The 8,217-nt window shown below is 41.7% G+C and overlaps 1 pseudogene; it reads left to right on the top strand.

Annotated features, from left to right (window-relative positions):
• Positions 1-550: 550 nt before the first annotated feature.
• LOC141587921 (uncharacterized) lies at positions 551-3,938 on the top strand (annotated as a pseudogene).
• Positions 3,939-8,217: the final 4,279 nt, after the last annotated feature.

The raw sequence follows: 8,217 nt of genomic DNA, 5'->3' as shown, positions 1-8,217 counted from the left end.
TTCAACCTGAATGGCGAGCGTGCTGTTGGCATAATTCGTGTGAATCTTAGCATGGAGGATTTATCTTCTGACACCTTATTTCATGTTATTGATGCAAAGACCTCGTTCAAGTTATTGTTAGGTCGTCCCCGGAAGCATAGAATGGTGTAGTTGCTTCAACTCTCCATCAATGTCTAAAATATTATCGTGGAGGTGAAAGAAGGATCAATGGTGATGTCAAGCCTTTTTCTAAGGTCGATTCATTCTTCGCGGATGCAAAGTTCTTCGAGGAAAGTGGCACTTCAAGTGAATTCTTACCATCCACTATTTCATCAACTGGGACGAGAGGCAAAGAAAAAGAAGTTGTGAACTCTCCAAATACTTCTAGTAACGATGCTAAAATGGAAGTGGGCCAAAGTAGCCAATCGAAGAGCAACGAAAAAGTCAAACATGTTGAGGAAGCTAAGAAAGAAGATCCACAAAAGAATGCGACTCGGTGCTTCGGTACATTCCGAAGTCACGACGCAAGGAAGGTGAAAGTCCTTTTGCAGAATATCAAAGCTCAAAAACAATGACCAAAGAGAAAGCTAAGTCCAACAATGTAGTCAAGCAAGAGTGGATGGTGAAGCTTATCACCCCTCTGCCTAGCACGGTTGAAAAACAAGTTATAAGATACACTCCTACAGGGTTCATCCCATCATCAAGCAAATCGTCCCAGGGTCAAGAAAAGGGCGTGTTCAACTCCAATGCATATAAGTTGTTGGCTAAAGCTGGATATGACTTTGAAAATCCCACTCCATTGGGCAAAATTATCAGTGTTGAGCCTTATGGCTTGAACGAAACTCAAAAGAAGCTTTTTAAGGAAGAGGGGAGCTTCGATGCTTCCAAGGTTGGTTTAGGCTATGAATCTCCTTCGCCTATAAAGATTGGTGCTCAAAGAAAATTAGATGCATTATCCTCTCGAAAGTGCATCACACCAAGAAATGACGAAGATGAAAGTACAAATGAGACAACATCGCCAACACTCTCTGTCTTCGATCGATTCGACCACCACCGCAACAAGAGTGGCTCTTTCCGTGTTCGATAGATTAGGGGGGCATAGTTTGTCACAACAAGAAATACCTTTAAGAAATCGCTTTTCTATCTTCAAGAGATTGGGTGTTCAAAATAATGCCACTTGTGCTTGTCACCAAAGTACCTCATCACATTTGAAGAAGAAACGTTCAGTACTCAAACATTTGGGAGTTTCATCTCGTTCGGTGTTTGATCGCTTAAAAGACCCCAAAGGGATTGAAGATCATAAGCAATCACATCAAGCCTCGGCAAGCAACAAAGAAGAGGTGAAAGTTAGTAATGATCTCGAAGTGTTGTCCCTTCCGAAATGAAGCGCATAGAAGTAGTAGACATAGTGCAAGCGCAACCCCTCAAGGTAAAAAGGCACGTTGTGGTCCTTACAAATCAAAAGAAGTCATCATCTTTCCAAGAAAAGCGGAAGTCACGACTTGGTGAAGCCTCAACAACACCGAGTGCAAGCAACAAAGAAGAATTGGAAGATAAAATAATGACATCTTGTCACATCACCGTAGAGGAAGTCCCGATGCTAGTGAAGAGATTGAAGGCGATGAAGCTCCAGCATTGCTAGAGGACGGGGGGCAATCAACCGTCGATGACTTAAAGGAACTCAACTTAGGTACTTCGGAGGACCCTCGACCAATATATACTAGTGCTCTTCTTACAGAGAAGGAGGAGGATGAATACTTCAAGCTCTTAACTGAGTACAAGGACGTCTTCGCTTGGAGTTACAAAGAAATGCCAGGATTAAGTCCTAAAGTTGCAATGCATCGTTTGGCGATTAAGAAGAGTGTAAGTCCTAAGAAGCAACCTCAACGACGTTTTAGGTCAGACTTGATTCCTGAGATTGAGAAAGAAGTCAACAAACTCATTGAAGCTGGTTTCATTCGAGAGGTAACATACCCAACATGGATTGCTAACATTGTGCCAGTAAGAAAGAAAAATGGCCAGTTACGCGTATGTGTGGATTTTCGGGATCTCAATAATGCTTGTCCAAAAGACGATTTTCCTTTGCCAGTCACGGAGCTTATGATTGATGCAACGACTGGACATGAAGCTCTTTCCTTCATGGATTGCACGGCAGGATATAATCAAATTCTTATGGCACCTGAGGATCAAGAGGCCACTGCGTTTCGTACTCCGAAAGGGATCTTTTGCTACAAAGTTATGCCATTTGGTCTCAAGAATGCAGGAGCAACATACCAACGTGCTATGCAAAGGATATTTGATGACATGTTGCACAAAAAAATTGAATGCTATGTTGATGATGTTGTGGTTAAGTCCAAGAAAAGAGAAGACCATATCAACGACCTTCGTATGCCTCTTTGAAAGACTGCGAAAATGTCAACTCAAGATGAATCCGCTCAAATGTGCCTTTGGAGTTACTTTGGGGAAATTCTTAGGATTCGTGGTACGACATAGAGGAATTGAAGTTGATCAATCAAAGATCAAGGCAATTCAGAAATGCCGAGCCTAAAAATTTGAAGGAGCTTCGTGGTCTACAAGGTCGCTTGGCTTATATTCGCAGATTCATCTCTAACCTCGCGGGACGCTGCCAGCCATTCAGTCATCTTATGAAAAAGGATGCTATATTCCAATGGGATGACAAATGTCATAATGCCTTTGAAAGTATCAAAAAGTACTTGTCATCTGCACCAGTGTTGGGGGCACCAGTTCCGGGAAGGCCTTTTATCCTCTACATCGCTGCACAAGAACGTTCACTGGGGGCATTATGTGCTCAAGAGAATGAAGATAAGAAGGAGAGGGCTCTTTATTACCTAAGTCGAACTTTGGTGGGAGCTGAACTGAATTACTCTCAAATCGAGAAAATATGCTTGGCTTTGGTCTTCGCAATTCAAAAACTAAGGCACTACATGCAGGCACATACCGTCCATGTAATTTCAAAGGATGATCCTATCAAGTATATACTCTCAAGGCCAGTCTTGTCCGGTCGTCTAGCAAAGTGGGCAGTTCTACTCAAACAGTATGACTTGGTCCACGTGCCTCAAAAAGCCATCAAAGGGCAAGCTTTAGCTGACTTCCTTGCTGATCATCCAGTCCCCGCGAAATGGGAACTTCAAGATGATCTTCCTGGAGAAGAGATATTCTATGTGGATGTACTTCCGCCATGGCAAATGTATTTTGATGGTGCAGCAAGACGTGATGGAGCCGGAGCTGGTGTTGTATTCTTGTCTCCCGAAGGTCATGTGTTGCCTTACTCCTTTGTGCTCACTGAACTGTGCTCAAACAATGTGGCAGAGTATCAAGCTTTAATCTTAGGACTTCAAATGGCGATTGAAATAGGGGTCAAAGATTTAGACATCTACGGGGATTCTTTGTTGGTAGTGAACCAAGTCCTTGATGAATTCGAAGTGAAGAAAGATGATCTCATTCCCTACCATCAATATGCAATCCGGTTACTTAACAAGTTGGATTGTGTTCACATTGGACATGTGCCTAGGAATGCCAATAAGTTGGCTGACGCGCTTGCTAATCTTGCAGCCACTTTGGCACTGGGGGCAGAGGAAGTCACGACAATTCCAGTTTGCAACCGTTGGGTAGTACCGCCGCTAGAACCGCCGCTAGAAGGAGGAGAAATTGCAGAGTCATCTAACATGATTAGTGTCTACCAAGTCGATAATGATGATTGGCGACAACCTATCATCGATTTATTGGAACATCAAAAGCTTCCTGATGACCCTAGACATAAGGTAGAGATTCGTCGTCGTGCTCCAAGGTTCATATATTATAAGGGAACACTTTACGACGATCGTTCCTCGGCAATGGCTAAGATGTCTTGGCGAAATCAAGCTTCAAAACCATGTACGAAGCTCATTCGGGTGTTTGTGGCGCTCACCAATCCGGTCCAAAGCTTCATGATCATGTGAAAAGAATGGGGTACTATTGGCCAACCATGGTGCAAGATTGCATGGACTTTGCGAAGAAGTGTGATGCTTGTCAGTTTAATGCAAATTTCATACACCAACCTCCAGAACCCTTGCATCCTACCATTTCATCATGGCCCTTCGAAATGTGGGGACTAGATGTTGTAGGACCCATCGCTCCAAAAGCATCAAATGGGCATGAATATATCCTCGCCGCAATGATTATTTCTCAAAGTGGGCAGAAGTTGTCAGTGTACGTGAAGTAAAAAAGGAAACTGTTGTTGAATTCATTCGCACTCAAATCATCTTTCGGTATGGTGTACCACAACGCATCATAACTGATAATGGCAAGCCATTCTTTAACAAGTTGATGAGAAGTCTTGCTGAAAAGTTTAAATTTAAACAATACAAGTCTTCCATGTACAATGCTCCTAAAAATGGCTTAGTGAAGCTTTTAATAAGACGCTATGCAATTTGTTGAGAAAAGTGGTGGCGAAGTCAAAGCGTGATTGGCATGAGAGAATCGGTGAGGCATTGTGGGCCTATCGTACTACATACAAGACACCTACTCAAGCAACCCCGTATGCGTTGGTGTATGGAGTTGAAGCCGTGCTGCCGTTAGAAGTTCAAATTCAATCTTTAAGAGTTGCCATTCATGAAGAACTTACAAGTGATGACAATGACAAGCTGCGCTTGGAAGAGTTGGAAGCTTTAGACGAGAAAAGGTTGCAAGCACAACAAAAGTTACAGTGTTATCAAGCACGGTTGTCACGCGCATTCAACAAAAAGGTGCGCCCTCGATCTTTTCAGCGGAGACTTGGTGCTCGGCTGAAGAAGGCCGATCATTACTTCTCACAAACCTAAAGGCAAGTTCACTTCTAAGTGGGATGGGCCATATGTCGTGCAAGAGGTATACACCAATGGTGCTTATAAGATTGTTGATGAAGACGGTGTTCATGTAGGACCGATCAACGGAAAATTCTTGAAGCGCTACTACTCCTAAGCAAGAGGCTAAACTGCATAAGCTCCTAAGTATGAGGCTAAACTGCATACCAAAATAAAACTCAAAAAAAAAAAAGAAAAAAAAAACAAACAAACCAAAAACAAACAAACCAAAAAAAAAAAAAAAAAAAAAAAAAACAAAAAAAAAAAAAAAAAAAAAAAAAAAAAAAAAAAAAAAAAAAAAAAGAACAAAATCCTTCCATGAACTACGTAGGCTTGATCTTGTAGAGTACTTGGGTACTTTGCGAGTACGTAGGCAACTTGAGTAAGTCATTTACTTAGGTGCAGCCACATCCCCAAACAAAAAATCCCTTTCACGAACTACGTTGGCTTGATCTTACAAGTTGTCACCATCGTCAGCTTGTGAGTACGTAGGCAGTTTGAACAAATATTTTGTTCAAGTGCAGCCACACCAAAATTTCGAACCTCTCAAATCGCTCCTGGCCCGCAAGAGCTTAAACTGTGCACGGCTAAATAAACTTCAAATCGATCGATCTTTAAGGACAAGGACAATCTTGATCATTGGCGAATTTTGCCTTAAGGAAAAAAGATGTTCTCGTATCTTCTAGATCTCCAAATGTCTTGCCATCCATCGAACAAGTGTAGACCATGAGTAGTTGACGGTGATCCTTCAGTTATCCATGATTCTCGATCAAGCAAGCTTCAAGGAACATCGTTCATGTCCAAATCCTCCAAGCACTGCTTCATATGGCTCATCGCACTCCTTCCACATGGACATAGAGAGCCTTGCAAAGTCCTTTAAACAAATCTCTCGCGTGACGGGTTGATGGGAGTAGGTTGAATGCCTCATGCGATAGACTGGTCTAGCGAGTATCGAAGTGTTCCGCCTCGAATTCCTCAACATCTCTCCCGGTCAACAGGCCAGCTACATTCTTGGCATCTACCTTGGATTCCTTGACATCTCTCACGGTCTTCAACGGTCCATGGGCAAGTTCATTCTTTGCATGATGTCTCCAATAAGAAATCGAAATAACTCGCAGGGAATACATCAAACTCTCCAATCATCGTTGGGACGGTCCATTGCTTGCTTCTTGATAACTTGGAGGAGAATCGAACTTATGCTCCAACTTTAAAAATTTCTCGCAATCCTTGGAGTCAGTTGAAGTATCCAATCGATCCACGGTCAAGTCTTGAAATGATCCACCCGGGATGCCTCAAATGCTTCAGTGGCCAACGCGACATGTAGCTTGCTTCATAACTTGGAAAAGAACTTAAACGACCCAACCAGGAGTGGCTTAAAATCCTCTTGCGTCTGACAAGACAAGTGCGTTGCTTGATGAGAAACCAAAATGTGTCATCCAGAAAGTCTCGAATTCTCCCACAAAGAAATGAACAGTTCTCCTTCTCTGGTATGAAGGGTGTTTGCGGTAGGGCACCAAGCTTCAAAGAAAGCGCGCATTACTGGCACATGTTTGTCATATGAGTACAATGATGCGTTGATCGCCGAGCTGATGGAAGAGATTTCAAGGATATCACCTAAGCGAGCAAGCACATCTTCGGTCCACTCCCAATATCCAGCAGTATGTCTTGACTCTCCGTAAGTCTTCAAGTTGTTAGAGCCCCACTTCATTGATCCGGCAATTATTCTCCGTCCAAGTAAGAGATAGGTGGAATATTCGTCGGCCATTGTCTTGAAGGTGCTCTTTAGAAGAAAACGGGCTGTCACATCCGACTTGGCAATATCGAACTTTGATGACATTTCAGGATCGAAACAATGTTTGTTGACCACACTAGCTTCACCTTTGGAAGAGCGCAAGGATTGGCGAGTAACAAAGCGGGTTCCGGAATTTGCATCATCTTTTTCATTGTCGACTATGACAAGGTAGGTAAGATCTTTGTTGCAAAGCTCCTTGAAGGATACCATGACGACCCTGAAAAAAGCAATGGTAAGACGTCAAAAAAAAAAAAAAAAAAAAAAAAAAAAAAAAAAACAGCGACGGTGATTTTCAAACAAAAATAGCCAAAACTTTCGCAGTGGAGGGTGATGTATGAAGTATTTTAATCATTAATACTCATATGGCCATATCACGCACTCCATATATCTTGTCTCGAAAAATTTGATTATTGAAGATCTTGAACCGGAAATTGGGTCGCCATTTTGCCCATGCCTCTCTTTCAAACTTGCACCCATCAAACATTGTTAACCTCTTGTTTGATAAAGCTCAGTGACAAAGCTATTGCAAAGCTACTGTACGAGATACACAAAGTTGGCAAATGAAAAAGATTGAGATGATAGTAAAGGAAGTAAATTAAGAAGTCAAAACCAAGGTAGACCACATGCTATCAAAATTGAGCTTCCCCCTGCACAAGTCGGCATCTTCATCAAGAAAAAGAACAAGAAACATAATTACCATCAAGTTCAATTTTGAAACAAGACAATCATCATCAAATTTGAGAACAAAACAAGAGCTAAATTTAGAAGTGATTAATAAAAAGGACATTAAAAAGGGTACGTGACTGTTGCAACAAAAAAGCCTAAGAGCTTGAAGAGAAATATGATCATCTTTGTTTAGCTTCAAAGAAGGCATCTGAGAATACTATCGAATATGCATGGCTTGAGGAGTATATATAAATAGAGTTTATGATTAAAAAATAATGAAATGCCTACCGACAAGGAAAGCACGCCTTCCCCTTGGTAACATTTAAGATTTTAAAAAAAAATTTGAAATGCTGGCCCCACAAGGAAATCACGCGGTCTCCACCTCTAAAAGGACACAAATTCTTATTTGTGACGGAGGGTATCCGTCACAAACAAGAGACGGGTATCATATTGTCTCACAAAAAAACATAGGGGGTGAGAGAAGGAGCACATGGGGTGGGTGCCTACCTTGTTCCCTCTACCCATTTCCACTCATAAAATACCCGTCGCAAGATCCGACCCGTCACAAGCAAGACTTATTGCTAAAAGGAACCAATAAAATAGAAAGCAGAGTACGACAATTGGCTTACAGCTAAAAAGCATCAATGTCAAGTCATAATGAGAGGGTAACATTAAAAAAATGATGAAAAGGTGCTGCAAAAGAAATGAGAAAGTTGGGCAGACATGATACTTTCGGCTCCACTATGTAAACTTTAAACTTTTTGTGCTATAAAGTCCATTGTGTTGTGCACTCATCAGTGAATTGATGATTTCCTGTGTTCAAAAAAAAAAAAAAAAAAAAAAAGAAGTGCTTGCCCAACAAGAAGATCTATACCGCCTGACCTTTGCCAAGAGCCAGTGAAATGTGATATGAAAATGCTTGCCCAACAAAGAGATTTA

This window comes from Silene latifolia, chromosome 6 (assembly GCF_048544455.1).
Source record: "Silene latifolia isolate original U9 population chromosome 6, ASM4854445v1, whole genome shotgun sequence".
NCBI classification, from domain to species: Eukaryota; Viridiplantae; Streptophyta; class Magnoliopsida; order Caryophyllales; family Caryophyllaceae; genus Silene; species Silene latifolia.
The sequence above is the reverse complement of the archived record's forward strand: the minus strand, read 5'-3'. Positions and strand labels throughout refer to the sequence as shown.